Source organism: Chlorocebus sabaeus, chromosome 17, assembly GCF_047675955.1.
Source record: "Chlorocebus sabaeus isolate Y175 chromosome 17, mChlSab1.0.hap1, whole genome shotgun sequence".
In the NCBI taxonomy this organism is placed as follows: domain Eukaryota; kingdom Metazoa; phylum Chordata; class Mammalia; order Primates; family Cercopithecidae; genus Chlorocebus; species Chlorocebus sabaeus.
The window spans coordinates 47,305,066-47,332,508 of NC_132920.1; positions in this window are offsets into that span (position 1 = coordinate 47,305,066).

The window sequence follows — 27,443 nt, forward strand, 5'->3', positions numbered from 1 at the left end:
CTCCGTAGGGGAGATGGAGGCCTTGTCAGACTATCCATATAGCTTAACTTCTTAGGCAGTGCTGGAGAGAAGGTTTTATGTTACAAAGGGTAATGAAACTTAGCCTGAGGGCCCAGAATGGTACTACAGTATCATTGGGTAGCTTCTTTAGCTTTGTATAATCAGAACTTTCCCCCTTTCTTCATGTAACTGTTTAAAGCAGAAATCAGAGTCCCTGGCTCCTAAGTTAACGGCAAGGAGGGGAAATAGAGGCAGTGAAGAACACTACCTGAACCTTTATGTGGCAATAGTCATTGTTGTAACTTCCCACCCCGGTCACCAACACTTCTGCAACTGACACAACCATCTGTCCATTAAGACTGGCTATATCATTTGTAGAAACCAGTGCAACATGAAAATGTGGCACTTTTTATTCAAAACTTATTATGAATTTCAAGACTGCAACAGCAGAACATAAAACTAACTGTGGACCACCCTGAGTTCAGGGCCTAAGTAAATGCATAGGTTTCATTCCCATGAAGCCAGCCCTGTGACCATTACTTCCAGCTCACTCATCATTAAATTTCCAGCATTTAAACTATTTATGGAGCCGGAGAGTTATTATTTTCTGTCTTTTCAATCTCTCCCAGAGCTGTCTCTATTCACAACTTTCATATGGAGGTATCAAAGTAAAGAGAATGTAGTAAAGAGAAGAAAATACTTCTATTAGTCAGGGTTCTCCAGAGAAACAGAACTAACAGGAGGTACATGTATATGAAGAGTTATACTAAAGTCATTGGTTCATATGGTTATGGAGACTGAAAACTCCCACAATCTACAGTCAACAAGTTGTAAACCCAGGAGAGACAATGGTATTGTTTTTGGCTCAAGTCTAAAGACTTGAGAACCAGGAGAGTTGGTGGGAGAAGTTCCAGTCCAAGTCCTAGTCCAAGAACCACGTCTAGACTGAAGGCTGGAGAAGATCAATGTCTCAGCTCAAAGACAGTCAGACAAGGAGAGCAAAGTTTTCCTTATTCCATCTTTTTGTTCTATTCAAGCCTTCAATGGGTGGGATGAAGTCCACCCACCTTGGTGAGGGCAATCTGCTTCCCTCAGTCTACTGATTCAAATGTTACCCTCATCCAGAAACACCCTCACAGACACACATCCAGAATAACATGGAATTAAATATCTGGGCATCCCATTATCCAGTCAAGTTGATACATAATATTAACCATCATAATGCTTTTATCTCTTTCCTCTGCCCATCACTAGAATTCCCATGGTCGCTTTATTCCCTCCAATGCAAGAGGAAAACTAGGCCTGGCTTTCAAGATAACAAAGAAGCCTAGGAATAAAATCTGCCTATGCACACTGGCCTCCAACCAGTCCTCCTTACTCAGAAGTTGGCAGGTTGATTCATTGTCTATACTCCACTAGAAACTTCCTCCTATCCTGTGCTAGGCATCAACCCCTCATGATTCAGGATTGTGTTTTCTTGGCTTCCCTGAGCCTAACTACTTGGTACAGCTAATCCAGCAGAAAACCTCAGCAGACCATTCTACACTTCTTCACACCCAGTGTGTAACTATTTCCATAGAAACTTCCTGATAACAAAACTAAACTACTTTTTCTTTTTTTTGGTCATTTCATCCATTTGTGATACTGGGGCTAGAGCTAACATGTCAAATAGGAAGAGCAAGGGTAGGTCACTGGAGACATTTGGGAGCAAATAGGGAGTCAGGACTTGCCTGTACTTGCTAGAGGGGCAGGGTTGCTTCCACCAACATATCTCGGCTGTATCTGCTTAGTGGGGAGGAAAGAGTTTGGTTTTGGGGTAACCCCTGCCTAAATCATTGCTAACTTACTCTGTGGTTTTGGACACATTCCTTAGTACTTCTATCTGGGCCTCAGTTTCACCATCTGCAAAACAGGGAGGCTGGTATCTATGCTGTGAAATTGCTTTGAAGATCATAGATAAATGCGTGAAACGCCTGGCACGAAATAGAGCCTAAGGAAATAGTTACTCACAGTCCATCTCCTTGTTCTACAACTAGATCTTGCTGATTCATTCTAAAGAACAAGAGACAGATGAGATGAGCACATACCCTCAGGGAGGCCTTGAACAGACCAGACGTGTCTTCCATCTTCAAAAGAGGACGCTTGGGCTTGGTTAGCGTCTTGCTTTCCTTTCCCCAAATCACTTCCCCTCTTGGTTTCCTGCAACTCATACACCACTCTGGGGCAATCACTGAAGCTGCTGACAGCGAGCCCCGCTCCTTCACTCCTTCCAGGGCAAACATGTCAGCACTTAGTGCTCAGAAACAGGGTTTGCGGGCCCTACTGACATGGCCAAAGGTCACAAAGAAGCACTTGGCTTTGTTTCACATTTGGCAATCAGAGGGTAGCTGGAGATGTTTAGCTGAGATATATAATTCAGGTAAAAAAAAAAAAAAAATCTCCTTTCCCCTTTCTCCATTTACAGAATGCCATCCACAATTGCTTAATAATTACATACATGGTCCAGTATCCTTCTGCCCCAGACCTCCGCACTGAAGGTCACACATGTGTTAAACTCTCAAGGCTTGTGGGCAGCTAAGATTTATTTCCCATACCCCATACATAAAGGTTAAGTAGGCAATGCCTCTGGGTTCCAAGGCTCCTCTGGGGTCACTTGAGGTGTCCATCTGGCTATATTTAATAGGGACATAAAACTGGCCTCCTTTCGGTTACCAGGCCCAAGACTGTGTCCTACTGAGGCTTCCCTGGCCTCCCTTACTCAATCCCTCAGACCTCATGCTCTGCAGTGGTCGACCTGCATGGCTCCCCACTGCATTTCAACCTCAGGCTGGCCACGGGCCTCCTCTGTGGGGTGCAACTGCAGCAGAGTTGGCAGAGGCTTTCTGTACAGGGCCTGATAATTAATATTTTAGGCTTTACAACCCAAGAGGCAAAGTCAAAGATATCATTTGTGTATTAACATAACACTTTAGGCTGGGCATGGTGGTTCACAGTTGCAGTCCCAGTACTTTGGGAATCCAAGGCAGGAGTATCACTTGAGGTCAAGAGTTCGAGACCAGCCTGGTCAACATGGTGAAAACCCGCCTCTACTAAAAATACAAAATCAGCCAGGCATGGTGGCAAGCACCTGCAATGCCAGCTACTTGGGAAGCTGAGGCAGGAGAATCTCTTGAACCAGGAAGGTAGAGGTTGCAGTGAGCCAAGATTGCACCACTACACTCCAGCCTGGGCAATAAGAGTGAAACATCATCTCAAAAATAAATAAATAATAATATAACACTTTAAAATGTATTTTTGGCCAGGTGTGGTGGCTCACCCCTGTAATCCCAGCACTTTAGGAGGCTGGGGCAAGTGGATTCCTTGAACTCAGGAGTTTGAGACCAGCCTGGGAAACATGGTGAAATCCCATCTGTACTAAAAATACAAAAATTAGTCAGGCATGGTGGTGCACACCTGTAGTCCCAGCTACTCAAGAGGCTAAGGTAAATGGATTGCTTGAGCCCAGGAGGTCGAGCCTGCAGTGAGCCAAGATTGTGCCACTGCACTCCAACCTGAGCAACAGAATGAAACTCTGTCTTTAAAAAAAAAAAAGAAAAAAAGAAAAAGGACTTCTTTTACTTTTAATAATTTTTAATTTTTATTTGCAGAAGTTCTATTTGGTTGTTCATTGTCAATAGTCTCGTATTTTTTGCTCATCCATTTGATAGCATCTCTTCTGTGTTAAGCATATCTAACATGCTTGAATTTGCTTCATAATTAATAATCAAGTATTTGAAGTGTTTATCAGCCTATATCTGCTGTTTGTTTTTTGCTAGTTCTTTTTCATGGTACCTTGTTTTCCCGAGTGTGTTATGATTCTTTTCTTCAGTTGCAAGCTCCAGTTCAATAGAACTTTATATCTGGAAATCTTCTGTTTTTTATTTTTGTGAGTACATAGTAAGTGTATATATTTATGGGGTACATGAGATATTTTGATATAGGCATATAATGATGTATAATAATCACATCAGGGAAAATAGGGTCTCTATCCCCTCAAGCATTTATCTTTTGTGTTACAAACAATGCAATTATACTCTTTTAGTTCTTTTTAAATGTACAATTCAATTGTTATTGACTATAGTCACACTATTGTGGTATCAAATACCAGATCTTATTCATTCTGTCTAAGATCTGGGAATCTCTGAGGCCTGTGATAACAGTGGTTCCTCCAGTGAGGATTTGTGCTTGTTTCTGGACTTGAGAGTACTTCCAACTCTGAGTCACATTAAAACACATTTTCAGCTAGGATTGTTCAAACCGTACTGATATTATAAATTTGGTTACAAGCCTGCATAAAGCTAACCTATAGTTATAAATTCTCAGATGTTTCCCTACCATCAGAGTGAACAGGCAACCTACAGAATGGGAGAAAATTTTTGCAATCTACCCATCTGACAAAGGGCTAATATCTGGAATCTACAAAGACCCTAAACAAATTTACAAGAAAAAATCAAGCAACCCCTTCAAAAAGTGGGCAAAGGATATGAACAGACACTTTTCAAAAGAAGACATTTATGCAGCTAAGAGACACATGAAAAAATGCTCATCATCACTGGTCATCAGAGAAATGCAAATCAAAACCACAATGAGATACCATCTCACGTGAGTTAGAATGGTGATCATTAAAAAGTCAGGTGCTGGAGAGGATGTGGAGAAATAGGAACACTTTTACACTGTTGGTAGGACTGTGAACTAGTTCAACCATTGTGGAAGACAGTGTGGCGATTCCTCAAGGATCTAGAACTAGAAATACCATTTGACCCAGTGATCCCATTACTGGGTATAAACTCAAAGGATTATAAATCATGCTACTACAAAGACACATGCACACATATGTTTATTGTGGCACTATTCACGATATCAAAGACTTGGAACCAATCCAAATGTCCATCAGTGATAGACTGGATTAAGAAAATGTGGCACATAAACACCACAGAATACTATGCAGCCATAAAAAAGGATGAGTTCATGTCATTTGTAGGGACATGGATGAAGCTGGAAACCATCATTCTGAGCAAACTGTTGCAAGGACAGAAAACCAAACACCACATGTTCTCATTCATAGGTGGGAACTGAACAATGAGAACACTTGGATGCATCACACATTGGGGAACACCACACACTGGGGCCTGTCACGGGATGGGGGTTGGGGAGGGAGAGCATTAGGAGAAATACCTATTGTAAATGACAAGTTAATAGGTGCAGCACACCAACATGGCACATGTATACATCTGTAACAAACCTGCATGTTATGCACATGTACCCTAGAACTTAAAGTATAATTTAAAAAAATAAAAATAAATAAAATCTCAGATGTTTCCTCTTACTGTCTAGAGCCAGGGTTGAGGCAGGCAGATTTCCTTTCTATTCTTGTGTGGGGAAAGGGAGTTGAAGAAATTCCTGGTGTAAATAGTCACTGACAAGATACCCTTTGGGATATAAGGTGATTTACAAGAGGGTCTCTTATCTGACTTCTCATGTTCCCCTAGACTTTGTCTCATGTTTGCTATGCAGATGTCAAAATCAGCTCTCTGGGTCACTTGCAGGTAGATATCCGTCTCTGGGGGAGTCTTCAGCTCACGCACTCACTTAACTCCCTGGATTCATGCTTCCTTGTTTGTTGGTTTGATCTCTTACTTTCCTGCAAAGGTAGTGATGCATTTTTAAAGATTTAAAAAAATATTTTATTCAGCATTTTTTGGTACTTTAAAGATAGGTCTTTAGGATATACAGTTCACTGTATCACCTCTGGTATATGTTTTTTTGTTTGTTTGTTTGTTTGAGACAGAGTCTTACTCTGTCACCCAGGCTGGAGTGCAGTGGCACGATCTCAGCTCACTGCAATCTCTACCTCCCAGGTTCAAGCAATTCTCGTGCCTCAGCCTCCTAAGTAGCTGGGATTACAGGCATGAGTCACCACATTTGGCTATTTCTGTATTTTCAGTAAAGATGGGGTTTTGCCATGTTGGCCAGGCTGGTCTTGAACTCCTGACCTCAACTGATCCACCTGCCTCAGCCTCCCAAAGTGCTGAGATTACAGGTGTGAGCCACCATGCCCGGCCTATATGTTTTAAAAGCTGTAGTCTCCCCAAAATATAAACTCAATGGTAGCCAGTCTTTGAGATGGCCCCCAGTGGTTTTTCTGTATAATTCCTTTCCACATTGAATCAAGAAAGGTCATAGTGACCAATAAAATACAGCAGAAGTGACAGTGGGTCAGAGACTAAGCTATAAATGGCACTGATCATCCTGTTTGCTCATTTCTGTATCATTCACTCTTGGAGAAGCCAACTATCATGTTGCAAGAACACTCACCTATGGAGAGACCCAGGATTCGAGGGACTGACGCTCACCAAGGCCACATGAGTGAGCTTGGAAGCAGACTATTCAGTCAGGCAAAGCTGCAGAGGACACTGTTCAGGCCAGTATCTTGTTTGCAACCTCATAAGTGACCTTGAGCCAGACCTACCCAGCTACGTGGCTCCTGAACTCTTGACTCTCAGAAACTATGTGAAATGGGAAATGTTTGTTTTTCAAAGTTGCTAAGTTTGGGAAATTTTTTGCACAGCAATAGATATCAAATATAAACTGTTTCTGCCCTACCTGTAATTCCAAGAACTTTAGAAATGTTTTATGACAATATGTCTAGAAGTTTCTTATTAAATTGAATACTTATTATATCAATGAGTAAATACATTAATACTCAACCTCACATTCTCTTCTGTAACAGACTACCCCTCTTTAGAAAGCAGTCCTGGGGCACATGAGACATGAGATGGGTACATTCTGCTGAGGAGAGTATTGTGGGTCTGGAGTGAGGACTGCACTTAAGAGGGGCCTGTTGCAAATGGGGACCATGATGCCCTGGAGTGAACAGGGTCACTGAGGTGGTGCCTCCTTCTATACCTTTGTATACATTGTTTTCTCCCCTTGTGATCCTTCTGGTCCTCTCTGTTTTTCTAAACTCTACTCATTCTTCACTCAACTCAAGCCTCACCTTCTCAGAACAACCTTCTCCAACTATACCAGCAAAGAGTGATTGTTCATTCCTGCTTGTGAAGTCCCATAGCTCACTCACTGCTCATGCTCAGGCAGCACAGAGCAGGTCCTGTCTCTTCCAAGGTTCGATTAGAAATGTCTATACATCTGTGTAGCCCACATCCTAGTACCAAGCAAACAATTTTGCATACAGTAGCTGCTCTATGCAATGGTGATGATGAAGGTCAACTTTGGGAGTGGTTTGCTTCCTATTACTACTTAGATTGGAGCCTAAAATAAGATGATTTAGGCTTTTTTATTAGTCAGGGTTCCCTAGAGGGGCAGAACTAATAGGATTGATGTATATGTGAAGGGGAGTTTATTAAGGAATATTGACTCACACGATCACAGGCAAAGTCCCACAATAGACCATCTGCAAACTGAGGAGCAAGGAAGTCCGTCCAAGTACCAAAACCTCAAAAGTAAAGAAGCCAATAGTGCAATATTCAGTTGGTGGCCAAAGGCCTGAGAGTCCTTGGTAAATCACTGGTGTAAGCCCAAGAGTCCAAAAGCTGAAGAACTTGGAGCCTGATGTGCAAGGGAAGGAACCATCCAGCACAGAAAAAAGATGAAGGCCAAAAGATTCAGTGAGTCTGCTCATTTCACTTTCTCTGCCTGCTTTTATTCTGTCCAAGCTAGCAGCTGATTAGATGGTGCTCACCCAGATTGAGGGTAGGTCTGCCTCTGCCAGTCCACTGACTCAAATGTTAATCTCCTTTGGCAACACCCTCACAGACACACCTAGGAACAATATTTTGCATCCTTTAATACAATCAAGTTGACACTCAATATTAACCATCACAAATCTTCCCCTTGTCAAATAAAAACAATAATAGGGTTATAATTATGCCTATCATAAGACAGCTATTCTTTCTACAACCGGAAGCGCACTAATCCTTAACCTAAATGTTATTACATAAAGTTAATAATACTTAAATTCTGATTTGAAGTCAACAAATCTTATGTCACATGATAAAAGGAAAAAGAAAGGAAGTGAAGATATTTTCTTAGTGCAAGTGTACACATGCACAAACATATTCTTAACAAAATAAAGAAGAAATATTTATGACAATTACAGTCAATTACAGTTTCTACAACTGGTCACATGGTTGTAGCTGGTATTAATGACTACCTTCTTCTACTACTCTTTCTGTATTCCCTTTGCCTTCAGCAAGCACCACAGTGGGATTTTTACCTGGTGGAGTGACCCAAACCCTCATTCCCGAGGGGTCTGGGCCATTAGTAGTCCTGCCTGGATTGGGTTGTTGTAGTTTCCCATTGACCTTAATCACAGGGCATGGTAATGCTAAGAGATGCCCTAATGGATCTCCTATATTCCATGCATATGCTTTCTTACCTTCAATGTGGAGTAGTAGACTGATTTCGTATTGATAGTCTGGGTGAATCACCCCAGCCAACACTGTAACTCCCTTCTCAGCCTGTTGACTTAGAGATAGGAGAAGCCCAAAGTGGCCAGGTGGCAATCTTAACTTCCAGTTAGGGGGTATCACTGTTGTGTCTCCTGGTGGCAGCATTCCTCCCTCTGGAACTTAGATCTCTAGGCCAGCAGAACGTAACGTCAAGGGAACAGGAAGCAAAAATTTTACTACTGGGTCACTAGGGGATCTGCAAACTGAGGAGCAAGGAAGCCCGTCCAAATACCAAAACCTCAAAAGTAGGGAAGCCAACAGTGCAGTCACTAGGGGTGATGATGAGTGGTGCTGCTTCCACTTTTCCCCCTTGATTCCTGGACCTGTGAATCCTGGCTATGGTGGAAACATACCATATATTGGATGCTGATTCAGAGCATACACAGTCTTCTGGAGAACTTTGCCCCAGCCTTGCAAAGTGTTGTCACCTACTTGGCATTGTAATTGTGACTTCAAAAGGCCGTTTCACCATTCTGTCAATCCAGTTGCTTCAGGATAATAGAGAACATGTTAAGACCAGTGAATTCCATGAGTATGAGCCCACTGCTGCACTTCTTTAGCTGTAAAATGAGAGCCCTGGTCAGAGGCAATGCTGTGAGGAATACCATAACGGTGAATAAGGCATGCTGTGAGGCCACGGATGGTAGTCTTGGCAGAAGCATTGCATGTAGGATAGGCAAACCCATATCCAGAGCAAGTGTCTATTCTGGTGAGGACAAATTGCTGCCCTTTCCATGATGGAAGAGGTCCAACATAATCAACCTGCCACCAAGTAGCTGGCTGATCACCCCGGGAATGGTGCCATATCAAGGGCACAATTCTCTCTCTGCTGCTGACAAATTGGGCACTCAGCAGTAGCTGGAGCCAGGTCAGCCTTGGTGAGTGGAAGTCCACATTGCTGAGCCCACGTGTAAACTCCATCCTTGCCACCATGGCCACTTTGTTCATAGGCAATGGCAGGGGCAGCTGGGGAAAGAGTCTAAGTGGTATCCATAGAACTAGTCATCCTATCCACTTGATTATATAAATGTTCCTCTGTTGAAGTCACCCTTCAGTGAGCATTCACATGAGATACGAATATCTTCATAATGTTTGACCACTCAGAGAGGTCCACGCACATGCCTTTTCCCCAAATTTCATTATCACCAATTTTCCAATCATGCTGCTTTCAAGTCCCTGACCATCCAGTCAAACTATTGGCTACAGCCCATGCATCAGTATATCATTGCATATCTGGCCATTTCTCCTTTCATGCAAAGTGCACAACCAGATGCACTTCTCGAAGTTCTGCCCACTTGGGAAGATTTCCCTTCACCACTGTCCTTCAAGGATGTCCTAGAAAGGGGCTGTAGTGCTGCGGCTGTCCACTTTTGGGTGGTGCTTCCATATTGTGCAGAACCATCTGTAAACCAGGCCATCGTCTTCTCTTCCTCTGTCAACTGATCATAGAGAACTCCTCATGAGGCCATCGGTGCAGGCTGAGGGAGGATAGGCAGGGTGGCAGAAGTGGTGAACTAAGCATTTGAGCCACTTCCTCACGTAACTTACTTGTACCTTCAGGATCTGCTCGAACCCGATCACGTATATATCACTTCCATTTGATGATGGAATGCTGCTGTGCATGCCACACTTTATGGCTAGATGGGTCAGAAAGCACCCAGTTCATTATAGGCAGTTCGGGTTGCATAGTGACTTGATGACCCATAGTCAAACGTTTGGTTTCCACCAAGGCCCAGTAATAAGCCAAAAGGAGAGTAGGCATATGCAGAAGATGGCAGGGTCTTACTCCAAAGCCCTAGAGTCCTCCGCTGTGATTCACTTATGGGGGCCTGCCAAAGGCTCCAAACAGCATCCCTATCTGCCACTGACACCTAAAGCACCATTGGATCTGCTGGGTCATATGGCCCGAGTGGCAGAGCAGCTTGCACAGCAGTCTGGACCTGTTGCAGAGCTTTCTACTCTTCTGGACACAACTCAAAACTGGCAGCCTTTCAGGTCATTCAATAAATGGGCTGGAGTAACACACTCAAATAAGGAATATGTAGCTTCCAAAATCCAAATAGGCCCACAATGCATTGTGCCTCTTTCCTGGTTGTAGGAAGGGCCAAATGCAGCCACTTATTCTTCACCTTAGAAGGGATATGTTGAGAGGCCCCACATCACTGGACCCCTAGAAATTTTGCTAAGCTATAAGGTCCCTGAATTTTAGTCCAATTTATTTCCCATCCCTTGGCACACAAACGTCTCACCAATAAGTCCAATGTGTTTGCTACTTCTTGGTCACTGGATCCAATCAGCATAATGTCATCAATGTAATGGACCAGTGTGATATCTTGTGGAAAGGAAAAGCAATCAAGATTTATCTGAATAAGATTATGACACAAAACTGGGGAGGTGATATACCTCCGACGTAGGAGGGTGTGGGTATATTGTTGGCCCTGCCAGCTGAAGGCAAATTGCTTCTGGTGGGCCTTATGAACAGAATGTAGAGAAAGGAATTTGCCAAATCAATGGCTGCATACCAGGTACCAGGAGATGTGTTAATTTTTTCAAGTAATAAAACCACATCTGGTACAGCAGCTGTAATTGGAATCATCATTTTGTTAAGCTTATGATAATCCACTCTCATTTTCCAAGATCCATCTGCACAGGTCAAATAGGAGAGCTGAACTGGGATGTGGTGAAAATCACCACCCCTGCTATCCCTGTAATCCTGCCAGGGATGCAACATTGTTTTTGATTTACTATTTTTCTAGATAGAGGCAGTTCTAATGGTTTCCATTTGGCCTTTCCTACCATAGTAACCCTCACCCTACCAGTCAGGGAGCCAGTGTGGTGATTCTGCCAGCTGCCAAGTACATCTATGCCAAGTATGCATTCTGGCACTGGGGAAATGACCACAGGATGACTCCAGGGACACACTGGACCCACTGTAAGTCAGACCTGAGCTAAAACTCCATCAATTACCTGACCTTCATAAGCCCTTACTTTAACTGGAGGACTACAATGATGTTTTGGGTCCCCTGGAATCAACGTTGGCTCGAGCTAGTGTCCAATAGTCGCTGAAAGGTATGATCATTCCGCTTTCCCCAATGCAGTTACCCTGGTAAAAGGCCAGAGGCCTCCTTGGGGAAGGATGGGAGAAAGATTAACAGCATAAATTGTCAGTAGTGTAGTGGAGGCCTTCCTTAAGGGGACCCAGACTTCCCTTCATTCAAGGGGTTCTGAGTCTGTAAACTTGTTTGAGTCTGGAAATTGATTGAGGGGCTGTGACTCTCTACTTTTACAGTTCAAATTAGTCTTTTGTCCACTCAACCTGGGAGGTTTCCGCTTATACAATTTTTACTTATACATTAAGTAAAAATGCAGTAGATTTCCTATCAATTTCACTTCTAGGAACACTGTGATCAACTAGCCAATGCCAGAGCTCTATACAGGTAAGAGTATGCTGATTGCTGCTTTGCCTCCACTGTCCATTACAGTATGCTGATTGCTGCTTTGCCTCCACTGTCCATTACAGTAACTATGCTCACCCTGCCTTTGACAGTTGAGTGGTGCCACTTAATCCCTGCCACCTTGGGTCCAATTATTTCCATTGCATTTAAATTTTCGAATTGAGTGGTTGCAGTTCCCACTGTAAGATCTGGCATACAGAAAAGAACAATCACAGAGCTCTTCAAGGATGCAGGTGCTCCCCTCACAGATCTATTTTGCAAAGTATTGGTGAGGGGTATATCTTCTGGACCCTCCCAGCTGGGATGAGTAGGTCTAAAGTGATTAATCCACTCTAGCATTCCAATCTCCCTAAGCCTTTGGATCCCTTCCTCTACATTAAACCAGCGGAGATCAGGCATTTCCAGCTCACTCACAGTGGGCCAGCTTTTAATCCATATGTCAGCTAACCAAGAAAATAAACTATTAGAACCTTCTTTAACTCCCTGAACTGCAACATTAAAAGCAGGATCCCACTTAGTGGGCCCATATCAACAAATTCAGCCTGACTAAACTTTACATTCCTTCCACCATTATCCCACACCTTTAATATCCATTCTCATAACTATTCTCCAAATTTCTGCCTATATAAATTAGAAAACTCAAGCAGTTCTTTTGGAGTGTAAGGCACCTCCTTGTGGGTCACACTTTGAACCTCACATCTAGGGGCCTCCTGGGACTTGAGTGTAGTTATAGGTCTAGAAGCAAACAGCGTTGTTGGGGGTGAGTCATGAGGTGAATCAACATTGTCTTGCCTGGCATCCACTGATGCCTCAGGCAGTGCATGGTTAATCTCCCCAGAAAAGGTGGAAAGGCTGATGGCAGCCTGGGTAGGGGAGAGGATGTTGCCACCACTGGGGGTAGAGAAGCTGTTTCCTCTGGCAAAAAGGGCTCATCAGAGTTTACAAGCTCAGTGTCTCTCCAACTTCATCAGGGTCCTCCCACATGTCCCCATTTCAAGTTGCAAGATCTCATTATTTTCCAATCAATGCCTTCATTTTAACAATAGACAACTGGCAAGGCTATCGTTGCTGGTCAGCCATTCACATGACCATTGTTGCTGGTCAGCCACTCACATGATAAGAGCTCGTGTCTGATTTTCCACAATTTCAGCCCTTTGTCTACAGGAGGTAAGACTCACTCAGAGCACTCTTAGAAAACTTGGAGCTCAGTATCTGCTTCTGAAGCCAAGAGTTAGAATCCCTGAGCTCATTCTTTTCTTTTGTCACCTTGTCCAGCAAACTTAAGAGCAGCAACCAACTTCATTATATTCCTTGGTTCTCCACTTACGGTCAAAGTTATTATGTATAGAGTCACTAAACTCCTTGCCTCTCATGAGCAGTGAATCAGGAATATCAAATGCATTTATTTTGCATAACTCTGTGAACAGTTTATGTCAAGGACTATCAATCTTCTCCATACTATTAGAAGTAGAGTTCTTAGCATTTTGGGGTCTAATCATATAATATTAAGCATATTGAGCAACCCCAGAAGCCCCAAAACCAACTTAAGAAATCCATTTTAAAAATTCAGATCCTCTAAAATCACTCCTGGTACCAAAATCTGTATTAGTCAGGGTTTCCTCAAGGGACAGAACTAATGGGATAGATGTATATATGAGGGGAGTTTATTAAGGATTATTGACTCACACGATCACAGGATGAAGTCCCACAATAGGCCATCTGCAAGCTGAGGAGCCAGTCCAAGTCCCAAAACCTCAAAAGTAAGGAAGCCAACAGTGTAGAGTCCTTGGCAAATCACTGGTGAAGGTCCAAGAGTTCACAAGCTGAAGAACTTGGAGTCTAATGTGTGAGGGCAGGAAGCATCCAGCACAGAAGAAAGATGAAGGCCAGAAGACTTTGGCGAGTCTGCTCATTTCACTTTCTTCTGCCTGCTTTATTCTAGCTGCCCTGGCAGCTAGATTAGATGTGCTGATTAGATGGTGCCCACTCAGATTGACGGTGGGTCTGCCTTTCCCAGCTCACTGACTCAAATGTTAATCTCCTTCAGCAACACCCTAGGAACAATATGTTGCTTCCTTCAATCCAATAAAGTTGATACTCAATATTAACCACCACACCTTCTAATACTTAATCATCTCATTGGTGAAAAGGGGATGAACCTAGAGTAGGGTAGATGAGAAACTCTCCCCATGTTTTGTTATAAAGTATGTGCACTCAATAAAGGGACCCAGCTGAGGCAGGGCATCGATGGCTGAAGTCCAGACACCATTCCCCTCCCCAAACCTTGTGTCAGCTAGAAAGAAGGAACACATTTTTGTAATTCATTCACCAAAAGGGTACTCACATAACACACGCTAGGTTGTGAAGTGCCCAGGGCCTTTCTATTATGCACTTCACGGCCTAGAGTGACACAGATTTGTTACCTGCACCCTGCCCTAAAACCAGTCCCTAGACTCTGCTGTTAGGAGCCATGGGAGCATCAAGGAATTGTCAAAGAAGCCCAGGCAGGAAGCTGGTTCCATTCCTCAATCACATGGTGAAGAAGTCGGTGCTAATGCTTCTCTATGTGATTGATTGAACCTGACTATATAACCTTGATTAGATATTGTTTCCGTGGACAAAGTTCCTACAAGTTGCCACGTTGCTATCTTCCCAACTCCTGCTCATTCTGTCATGTTGTGTGTTTAATGCACATTGTTTCCTGGTTAAACCAGTTTTCAGGGTTGATATTTAATACATTTACCTTTAAAAAAAAAAAAAAAAAAACCCTACAGGGTGTTTCCATTTGTACAATGAAAAGTCAAACAAACAGGTCCCATAACTGCCACTCAAATGGTAACATGGCCCTTTTGTTAAGAAATACAATAGCATAGGCCTTCTTTTTCATCTTCTTTCTAAAGTTTTCCTGTACCCTGTCAGCAACTTCTTATAATGAAGAGAAGATACTTATAGTTACTTAGATTACCATGGTATGCTCTCGATCATTTACATATATATCAACTTAAAATCTATCTTTAACCTACAACCACATTTCTATACTATTCTGACTTGTGAGAAGATGACACATATTCTCAAAATTATCAAATCTTTTATTATGTCTTCCCACAACAAGAAAAATACTACCACTACAAAAACCCCAGTTAGCATCATAAACGTGTTTCCCAAAACATTACTGTCTCCCTGACTCCTGTTCATTCTGTCATACATTCACTTTTGACCAAATGGTCAGTTGTTCATAATAGTTTCAACCACATAGTAAATAATGGTTTGATACAAGGTATAAAAACCGGAGATCAGGGTCTCCGTGTTACCTCTGCAGCCCTGAATGTCCGAGACTCTAATAAGTTAATTATTCTTCAAGTGCCTGGAGATAGTTTGCTTCTGTCTTCCAGTCTTCATTGTTTTCACTGTTATTTTTCCACTTCAGATGCTGTTTTTCTTCATCCATGTCAGCAGTATGTAGAGATGATGCTGGAGTTTTCTTTTTCGTTTTTTCAATATTTATTTTAGATTCCGTGAGCACATATGCAGGTTTGTTGCCTGGGTATATCGCATGATGCTGAAGTTTGAGTACAAATAATCCTATCACCTAGGTACTGAATGTAGTACCCAACAGTTAGTTTTCAATACTTGCCCCCCTCCTTCCCTACTCTAGTAGTCCCTATTGCTGCCATCTTTATGTTCCCAATGTTTGAGTACCTGATGTTTAACTCCTAGTTTTTTGTTTGTTTGTTTGTTTTTTGTTTTTTTTTTTTGAGACGGAGTCTCGCTGTGTCGCCCAGGCTGGAGTGCAGTGGCCGGATCTCAGCTCACTGCAAGCTCCGCCTCCCGGGTTTACGCCATTCTCCTGCCTCAGCCTCCCGAGTAGCTGGGACTACAGGCGACCGCCACCTCGCCCGGCTAGTTTTTTGTATTTTTTAGTAGAGACGGGGTTTCACCGTGTTAGCCAGGATGGTCTCGATCTCCTGACCTCGTGATCCGCCCGTCTCGGCCTCCCAAAGTGCTGGGATTACAGGCTTGAGCCACCGCGCCGGCCATTAACTCCTAGTCATAAGTGAGAATATGCAGTATTTGGTTTTCTGTTCTTGCATTAATTCACTTAGACTAATGACCCGCAGCTGTGTCCATGTTGCTGCAAAAGATATGATTCCATTCTTTTTCTTTTCTTTTTTTAAATCTTGGATATTTTAAATTTATTCTCTGGTTGAATCATGCTTTTTTATGGCTACAACATTCCATGGCATATAAGCACCACGTTTTTTTATCCAGTCCACCACTGATGGGTATCCAGATTGATTCCATGGCTTGGCTACCGTGAATAGTGTTGTGAGGAACACGCGAGGGCATGTGTCCTTTTGATAGAACAATTTGTTTTCTTTTGGATATATATTCAGTAATGGATTGCTGGGTCAGATGGTAATTCTGTTTTAAGTTCTTTAAGAAATGTTGGAGGTTTCTTATGGGCTGTAATTAAAAGAGAATCAGGGAAGTCTTCCTAAAATATAGACACCAACAAGTACCACAAGCCTGAAATCTCCAATGAATGAACCTCCTTGGGTGTAGGTGTTGCCTTTCTCTAGGATCACCTATTTCTCCTCTTGGCAGTTTATTACACAATTTTTCAAACACAGAGAAATGTTGAACTATGTGTGCAGTGGACACCTCTAACTGCAGGTTCTATAATGGGCATTTTTGCTGCGTTTATTTATTACAAAACTAAGCATCTATCCCTTCATCAATACATCATATTTTTATGCATATCAGAGTACATTGCAGACATCACTACACTTCACCCCCAAATTCTGCAGCATGTATATCATTAACTAAAGCTTAATATTTGTTCATGACTCCTTTTTTTTTTAAGGTTTTATTTACATACAATGAAATGCACAGATCTTGAGTAAACTAATGGGTCTTACTTTGGATCCTCTTTTAAGATACAAATATTATCCCTGGAATAACTCCTGAAGTCTTTCATGCCTGAGCATGAATTGGGCTTACTTGTTAGCTTTTTTCTTCATATGGAAAAACCCATGACAAGACGGAAATACATAGAAAACAAGGCAAATGGAATGTGGAATACATTTCTAGTTACCTACAATATTACTGTGAAAATCAATACTTCTAGGAAACATCATTTTCACTAGCACTTATAAGGATCTTCTGTGTGCTAAGGCACTGAACTGATTTCTTTATAAGCATGTATTCAGTCTTCACAACAATCATGAGGTATATGTTGTTATTATTATTATTTTAGAAATGTGGAGATGAAGGTTCAGAGAAGTCAAACAACTTGCCCAACATCACACAGCTCACAAGTAGTACAGCAGAAACTCAGAACTGGGCAAGTCTGATTCCCAACCCCACTCAATATCAACATTTCACCAGTATTTACTGAGCACTTACTAAATTCCTACCACAGTTCCAGGCATCTGACACACAGTGGTAATCAAAACTTGATGCCTAGAAGGGCTTACAGGTTAGTAGAGGAGATACGTTAAACAAATGAACACATAAATTTTGTTTAGTAAATGAGTTTTCATGGAAATCATGAGTGGTAGATTTCACTAATCCCTGATAATGTATTGCAAAATGAAAAAAACTAGATGCCCAAAAATAAAATTGGTCAAAGGCAACAGTTCTAATAAACATGCCAATGGGATTAAAACACAGATCAATTGAAAATGAAGACCATTAATGGCACATGGTAGTTTTCTTTGTTGGCAAGATTTTGCAAGGCTAAAGAAAACAGAAACAGATGCAGTGAGCAAAATCCTTAGACTGAAATGGAAGCGAAAAAGAAGACAAATTCAATTGAGCACAGAAAACAAATTGTACAGACTTAGCCTGTAACCCTGCTGACCTGGAGAAAGACGAAATAGCCCAAGAGGTAAAGATCAACAAAGAAGCAGCACATCTCAGAAAATTGGGTAACGTAAGCAAAAGGTTCCCAAAGAAGACAATAATCTTGGGGGGAAAAGTCACCAAAGTGCTGTTTTTTTGTTTTTTGTTTTTTAAGAACTCTTTTCACATAGCCAAATAGCAGGATGTTCTATTGCTTTTACATTGGTACTCCTGATAAGTTGTATCCACACTTACAGTTACACAGAGCATGTATATACCTAGGATCCATCTATAGCAATTGAGACAAATATTCCTTAAATACAGAGATTTAGAGCCCAGTTCCATAAGAGAGAACAATGGGGAATCAAATTAGATTGTGTTTGTCTTATGTCTTAGAAGGGATGAGGGAAGATTAGTATCATTACAAAGATTATTACAATGATTATTTTAAAAAATATTTAAATCGGAATCTCTGGGGATAGGGTCCAGATATCAGTAGTTTAGGTAAGCTTCTTGGATTGATTCTAATGTGTAGCCAGGGTGAAAAAAAGCATTAGCTTTGAAGAAAGAGCCTGGGGGTTGGAGTCAGAGAAGTGTGAGTTTCAGTAGAAGTTACCAGCCTTGTGGTCTTAAAGCGAGTTACTAATGTCTATTTCTGTTTTCTCTTTTAGAAAATTGGGATGAGAACATTAATCTTATAGGACTTTTGTGAGTAGTAAATAGGACAATGTAAATGCAGCCTTTAACAGAGTGCCTGATATGGCAGAGAGGTGCCATTAAAGTCACTGAGGCTATTCTTTACACATGTCCTAATAGCAACAAATACATATCAGATTTGAATGATTTTGCAATGGCCACACACCAACCAACTCTGCCTGGATTATTAGGAGATGCCAAAATGACTTATTTCTTCCCCTGTTACACACACATGTATACACATATATTTACACACACACACAAAGGCAATGCTGTTCAAATGAAGCAGCAATTAATTTCTAGTTGGGAAACTAAGCACCCAGGACCAGAGGAAAGGGAGAATAGGAAGGTAAAATACTGTCAGGAAGGGCGGAATGAAGAGCTACAACAGTATCTCAGGATGCTGCGGAAGGTAGGTTTAGACCCAAAGACAAAGAACTGACATCTTAGAAAGCCAGACACAAACATTAGCCTGAGATGAGGACTGTTGGTTTGGGGAACAGGAAGAAAAATCAAACAAGTTAAGGACTCTCTCCAAAGGAGGTCTGGAATCCGTCTTGAATTTTTATGCTCCAAACTCTGCATAGTTAGGTCATTTACGTAATTCTTACTGCCTGTGGCAGAGTAGCTGCTGCTCTGGTCTGAATGTATTTCATAATTTCCAACAGTAATACCTAACAGCTATTAAGCACTTTCTGTGTGCCAGACATTGTGCTAAGCCCTTTATATGCATAGAGAGAAGAACTATATGGAATAAGCACACTCTTCTTCCCATTTTACAAATGAGAATGCTTTGAAAGGTAGTTAACTTGCTAAGACTCACACACTTAGTCTTGTGGTAGGAATATGACACATCCAGGTCCATCTAATTCCAACACTGAGGCTCTTAGAACTGTGCTGTGTGCCCATACCTACTGGTGTGAAAATCCCTTTACTAATTAACAAGGATTTGCCCAGCAACTGCTTTGGGGAAGAAACATCAGGGCAGCAAGATGAATCAGACAAGGTTCCTACTGTCACATAATGTGCAGTACCTCAAAGGAGCCAGATAAATGCGCACCTATTTATTAAAAAGAGCCATGTGTGAAGGGTTGCCAGACACAAAACACAGGATGTTCAGTTAAATTTCAATTTCACATAAGAGACAAATTTGTTTAAGTATTTCCTATGTGATATTTGGGACATACTTAAACAAATTTATTTGTTTGACCTGAAGTTGAAATTTGACTGGGTGTTCTGTATTTTATCTATTTACCTGTATTTTATCCGTATTTTATCATGTAATTGGTTTTATGACAGAGATTTAAGTAGAAACACGGAAGTGAGAGCTCTGGAAACAAAATCAAGGTATGAGAAATGGCAAACAGATGGGATGCCAAACTAACTCAGAAGAAAAGAAGATTGTACCTAGTTGTGTAGTTAGGAAGGGCTACAAGGTAGTATTTAAGCTTAACCTTAAAAGGTGAATAGGGTTTGTTTGTATGTGAAAGAGCAGAGATGACGTTCCAGGTCAAGGAAACAGTGTGAGCAAGGGTGTGGAGGTGGGGAAAAGCAAAGTTATAACTCAGTAATGAATTGAGGTGGTTTAGAACATGACTTTTTCTGAGTCCAGAGTCCATAACTATTTCATCTCATGAGTTAGAGAAGAATGAGGTCTTCACAAGGTAAACATCAGCAATAGCGGTTGGTTGGAAACAGATTGTGCAGGGACTAGAATGCCAGGCTGAAGCCTGTAGGCTTAATTAAAAATAACTCAGTATGAGGGAACACATAACCTTTCAAGATAATTCCATGTCCAGATCATACCTAACAGAGAGACTCCAGCAGCCTTTGGGAGTGCGAATGAAGAGAACAACCAGAGCCCCAAAGCAGGTCAGTCAGCCAGATGCTGCCCCCACCACCCCTGGGCCCACATCTGTGAGGATGTCCCACAGTGTAACTTGGTGTAATAGAACCAAGAAGGCCTATGGCATTTTATTGGCCAAAGATGCATTTGGCTTCAGCTAGATGTCTGTATCCAAGGTACAATGTCTACCTTATACTTGTTTTTACCAAAATAAAAAAAGAAAAGAAAAAAAAAAAAGAAAGAAAGAAAAAGAAAAAAAATGCACAGTGCATCTCCCTTGTAAGTCAGAGAAAAAAAGGAAAACCCTTTAACAAACTTCCTCATAGTTGTGCTGACCCTTAAAAATGCTTTCCTGATGAGTAGTTGGCTAGAGAGGATAGTCATTCTAACCTTATCTGGGTGGCAAAAATGTGTCCTTTCATCCAGTTGTTCTTTCATCCTTCACCTCTGAAGGGTGGAGTGTGAGGAGACTTTGGAGTAAGGGCGGGAAGTGTTGGGGCAGGTAAAGTGGACAAACGTGTTGTCTGCTTGTTACCAATGACTCATTTGAGAGCACCTGCTTTCTTGGGGCTACACTTTCACATAGTTTCTCATCCTGAAGAGCACCTTACCACATAGGCGTTCACCCAGTTACTCATCCAGCTGAAGCTCTGGAGAGAGACAAATAATTAATCAATTAATAACCATACCCAAGATCTCAATATTGAAGAGCTTTGTGAATGATGTGCATTGGGGGTGGGAGAGTCCTTTAGGAAAATCAGCTCCTCACAGGCAATATGTTGACTGAAACCTTTCCCAGCCAGGAAAAGAGCCATAACCAAAAGCAGCTGCTATTTGCAAAGGTATGCCAAATTTTCAAAAGTATTTAGTACCCAGTGTCTGTTCGGGCCAAGAGCTACACACCTTTGAAAAGTGGCAAATTTTTTCTGTAATTCTGATGTTAAATTCACTTAATTTTTTTTTTTTATCTCGATCATGCTGAATGCAGACCAACGATATCAGTTTAGCAAAACTAATTTATGGAGATAGAAATTAGAATAATTGTTACCCCAGAGTGGAGGGGAGGTTGACTGGGAATGGGAAGGTACACAAAGTAATTTTCTAGAGTGATAGAAATGCTCTGTATCTTGATTGGGCGTGGTCGCTCATGCCTATAATTCCAGCACTTTGGGAGACCAAGGCGGGTGGATCGCTTGAGCCCAGGAGTTTGAGACCAGCCTGGGCAACATGGTGAAACCCCATCTCTACTAAAAATATAAAAATTAGCTGGGTGTGGTGGCATGTACCTGTAATCCCAGCTATGCGGGAGGCTGAAGCAGGAGAATCGCTTGAACCCGGGAGGCGGAGGTTGCAGTAGGCTGAGATTGCAATACTGCACTCCAACCCGGGCGACAGAGCGAGACTTGGTCTCAAAAAAAAAAAAAAAAAAGAAAAAGAAAAAGGTATATATGGTCTATATCTTGATTGGGGCATTAGTTTCAGATGAGATACATAAGTTAAAACTCATCAAATTGTGCACTTAGTGTGTATTTTATTGTAAATAAATACCTATTGTAAATACTTTGATTATAAAAATTTCTTTAAATGCCTGCTCCCTAACAGCAGTTAAGAGCCAGTTTTTGCCACACGCTCTTGGAGACCATCTTTCATCCGGAACCTGAGTTAGCCCTTTGCCAAAGAAGAGATTTCAGCAAATTCTACACCCCCATAAAGTAATCCAGAAAATCACTGGCAGTGACAGTCAGAGTTTACAAAATTCTCCATAGCCATGAATTTTACATTTCAATTTCGTTTTGTATTTTAGCATGTATTAGAAAACATATGGCTGGGTGCAGTGGCTCATGCCTATAATCCCAGTACTTTGGGAGGCTGAGGTGGGAGGACTACTTGAGCTCAGGGGTTTGAGGGCAGCCTGGGCAACATAGTGAAACCTTGTCTCTACTAAAAAATTTTAAAAATTAGCCAGGCATGGTGGTACATGCCTGTAGTACCAGTTACTTGGGAGGCTGAGGTGAAGGAATTGTTTGAGCTCAGGAGGTGGAGGCTGTAGTGAGCCATGATGATGCCACTGAACTTCAGCCTGGGCAACAGAGTGAGACCCTGTCTCAAAAAAAAAAAAAAAAAAAAAAAAAATTGAAGTGGCCCAGTAATTACATGGGTTTACAGATGTTTCTCAAGTGAGACTAAGTAGAGAGAGATTGTGACAGTTATTAATAGTTGCTAACAGCTTCTTACTTCATTTACAGAACCCCAGTTTGGTTCAGGAAGCAATGTTCCAAGTTTAAAATATTCATGTCCCTAGGCTATGTTGTAGCTATGGTGACTGTGTGATCCAGTTCTGGCCAATGAGATATAAGCAAAAGTCTACTGGATGGGGATTTGGGGAAAACTATTGTTTTCCTGATAAAACGGATCCCACCATGGGCAGGTGCCTTTTTCTCTTTGATTCTTCTCTGTCCTCTGTCTTCATCATGAAAATAAGGTGAAATGGTTGGATGAGGTACAGCCATCTTTGACCATTAAGACGCTAAGGGTGGCAGAGCTGGAAGGAAGAAAGAGGCTGCTTCCTAACCATAGTCTCTTCATTACACAAAAAACACCTCCCACTTTGGTTAAGCCACTGAAGTAGGCTTTCTTTTATATCCAGCCAAATCCAATTCTGGTAGTTTAAACATTTTAACTTAAAAATATGAATTAACTGTAAGTATAGGCAGTACACGATCTTGCAGAAGACCTGAGTGTGAGACACGAGGAACGGGGGTCTAAGAAACACGGGACTATACTGTGAGCTCCCTGAGGACAGGGACCACATCTGATTGTTGTTGTTACATGTTTTCGTGAGCCCAGCACTCGGACATAGGAGGTGTCCAATTTGTATTTGTTGGATGGAACTCTCTGCCAACTTAAGCAAGGAGCCATATTTCAAAAGAGCTTATCTCCCAGGCCCAAAAAATTATTTTCTTTATAGGAACTTGGTAGGGATAGTCCTGAATTTAAGAGATTTCTTTTTCAACCAAATTCAAATTCTTCTTGAGGCTAGAGAAGGGTTCCATTTCCTCTTGACACATCCTTATTAAAGGAAGACAATAACCATATGATCCCATTCAGAAAATTAAAGTCTGGAACCCAGTGCAGATTCTGAGACAGGGTTGTTCTCTGATAGTTTATCTGGACTCACAGTAAGGTTCTAGCCTTCCTGTTGAGGATTACAGTGAAAGACCACCAGAAAGCAAATGTGCCATGCTTGTTTGCTTGGTGGTGAGGCTGCATTTGTGCTTATGCCCTGGTGTGTTGGAGCTGCCTTGCAGCAGTGATTGTTGATTGTGTCTATCTTTTACCACCTCCTGCTTCAGTGACTTCGTGTTGTAGCTTGAAATGGGCCATGGTGGAAGTATTTACTCCCTGGAAATAAGCAAATGTTGCAAATCAGAGTCCCCCCAACCCATCCTGCTCCCAAGAGCTGGTTATTAAACATCTACCAGTGTACTACTGTGCTTATCTGTCACTGTTTCCTCTCTTAGGAGTCACTGTAATGCCAATAATGATAGTGCTTTGTATTTGGATAGTGGGTTCCAGTGTTTAAAGTATCACCACATAAAGGATCTCATTTGACTCTCTCAGCAGCCCTAAGAGGTAGACAAAGACTTTGTTATTTGCCTCATGTATTAGTTCCCTATTGCTACTGTAACAAATTGCCACATATTTAGTGGCTTAAATGGACACAAACATATACCATCTTAGAGTTCTGGGAGTAAGTCTGAAATGGGTCTCAAGGGGCTAAAACCAAGGTACTGGCAGGGCTATACTCCTTCTGGAGGCTCTCGGGAGGAATCAGTTCCTTGCCTTTTCTGGGTTACAGAGGCCACTGCATTCTAAAACTCATGTTTCCATCAACTTTCCATCCTCAAAGCCAGCAACAGCATCATTCTGACTTCTGTTTCCATGGTCACATCTCCTTTTCTGACTCTGACTCTTCTGTTCCCTCAAAAAGACTCTTGAGATTCCATTGGATCTACCTGTAAAATCCAGGATACACTCCTCTCTCAAGATCCTAAATCACATCTGCAAATCCCTTTTTGCTGTTTAAGGCAACATGGTTACAGTTTCCAGGAATTAAAATGTGAACATTTTAAGGGGGGAAACGGGTCATTATTCTGCTTACCATACCCCCTGTTATAGACAAGGAAGCCAGCTCTGTAAGATGATGGCTCTGGTTAAATTCATTTAGCTGTCAGTGGCGAGGAGAGAGTTGGCTTGAGGCCCATGCTTTTCCCACTGCAGTGTGCTGTGTCTGTAAATATTTGTCCAACACCTGGCCCAGGGCAGGGGCACATTCTGGGGCAAAGGATATAGTGGATAGCTGGTATCTGGGAGACTGAATCTGTGACTTTATGGGCCCTCCCAGGTCCATGCTTCTGCTGATGACACATCCTCCACTTTTCTTCCCAGAGTCCCTGAGAGACTTCAGAGTTGGGAATACAATTACCTAAAGTCTCTCAGAACTAGATTTTCCTTTTTTTTCTTTCTTTCTTTTTTGAGACAGAATCTTGCCCTGTCACCCAGGCTGCAGTGTAGTGGCGTGATCTCAGCTCACTGCAACATCTGCCTCCCGGGTTCAAGTGATTCTCTTGCCTCAGCATCCTGAGTAGCTGAGACTACAGGTGTGCACCGCCATGCCCAGTTAATTTTTATATTTTTACTAGAGACAGAGTTTCACCATGTTGGCCAGGCTGGTCTCAAACTCCTGAAGTCAAGTGATCAGCCTGCCTCAGCCTCCCAAAGTGCTGGGACTACAGGCGTGAGCTACTGTACCCAGCCCAGAGCTAGATTTTCTGTGTTGGCTGAGACATAACTAAGGGCTTACCAAGACACATGGACACATTTCCTTCCACCCACTCTTTAGCCACTCAGCACTCTGACCCCTTTCTTTTCTGGGACTGAGTGTCCAGCCTCACAACTCATAGCACTTTCTATTCTGTCTCTCAAGTTATCATCACCTCCCTTCCTCAGATGAAATAATATGTAAATAGAGGAAACTATTAGGGTGTCAGCTCATCATAAGGACATCTGTGACACTCAAACTGATTAGATTCAAATCGGAAGAAGGATTAGAGCCCCCCCCCCCCGACTCCTACTAGTGCTCTATGCCAAGAGAAGGCAGCAGCTTAAAAGATGCTGAATTCGAAAGCTTGTGTCCTTGTTCACATACTCTTCTTCCAATTCATGGCCTGACTTTGGGCAATCACTTCTTCTGAGCCTTCATTTCCATCTCAGGGTTGACACAAGAAGCAGTTCACTCCTTGGAATGCTATAGCATAATGTAAAAGTACTGGATCTAGCATCAGACTTTCTGAGTTCACAATCCTCCTTCCACCAGTTATTAGATGGGCAAGGTTGGAGAAAACACTTCTCTATGTATCATTCTTCTTATAAATAAAATGGAGATGCTAATGATATCACCATTTTACAGACTTATTGTAATGACTGAATGACTTAATGCAGGTAATGTACTTTAGCATAGTGCCTGGCGTATCATAAGCCCTCAATAAATGTTATAGTTGTTGCAGGTCAGTGATTTTTAAAGTGTGGTCCCTGAACCAGCAACATCAGCTTCACATGGAAACTTACTAAAAATGCAGATTTCCAAGACCGTTTCAGACTTTCTGAACCAGGAACTCTTAGGATGATTGAACCGAGTTTCTCAGCCTTATAGCTTCTCAGTCTTACAGACTTACAAAAAGTCTGTAAGATTGTGACATTATTAGCATCCCCATTTTATTGATAAGAAAAATGAGACCGAGACAAGTGTTTTATTCAACTTTGCCCATCTAATAATTTGTGGAATCAGGGTTGTGAACTCAGGCTGGGGACTAGCAATCTGTGTTTTAACAAACCCTTTAGAGGATTCTGATGCTACATGCTAAAGTTTGGGAACCACTCATGTAGATGCTTCTAAAATCTCTTCCAGTTCTGGAATTATATTATTTCATGCAAGGTTACACATGTATCCAAGGCCCCCAAAATTATTATTATTCATGCATGTTGTTCCACAAACATTTATTACATCTCTCTTCATATTAAGCTCCGGGGCTAAAAAGCAAAGACATAGCTTGTGACCTCAAGTAGTTTATAGTCTATCTCATTAGCCTTAATTTATAAGTGTTAAAATATATTATTTGTAAATTTTTCTGCATTTGATTCACGACTACCTGAGTTTTACTATATTAAAAACAGCATTCTTTAAACAAAAAATTCTGGTGGTTACAGTTAGAGTAAGATATTAGCTAAGTGACCTTGAAACTCAGTTTCTTCATTTTTAGAATGAGACTAGTAATACCTCATTCACTAATTCGTTGTGAAAATTAATATAATTAAATGTGATGACATGTATGAAATGACAGTTTGTTATAAACGTCTAATAATGGTCAGCTGGGTCACTATTTGAGTCTAGTCATAATTAAGTATTGTTGATTAGTATTGATTTGGCTTTATAGTGTATGTTGTTGATATTCAAACAAAAAGAAAATGGTTCAATTCATTGTATGTTGAAATCTAGCTCCTCAATGCTATAAAGAGCATACATCACTTTCACGTTCTCTTTTTTAGAACTCAGGTGATGAAGACCCTCTTTGTAGTTCAGAAATAAATCAGAGAAATAACTGGTGTTTATCCAAAAGGCCACATTAGAGCCAGGAATCAAAGAAAAGTTTAGACCAGCTACAGTCTCCTCAGCTATTTATGGTGTAACTTTGAAATTCCCTTGGAAACCTCCCTTTTGATTCTCTCTCAGAACATGTTATCTGATTAACTAGGCAGTCTACAGGTTGCAGAAGAGTTTCAACTCTCTTTGTTTAAAATCAAGGACCTGCCCCTGAGTGTGAACTGGAAACAGAGCCCTTAAAGTTATCCAGATTCAGTTCAGCAAATATCACCTTCCTGAAAAGGCCATGATGGACTGCTTTTGAAGTTAGTTTTGAAGTTTCTTCAACCAACAGGGCTCACTTTGAGCTTGGAAACTTTCTACACATCAGGAGAAGAATAGCAACAATCTGATTCATTGACATGAAGCATTCTGCCTGCTTTTCCTTTATCCAC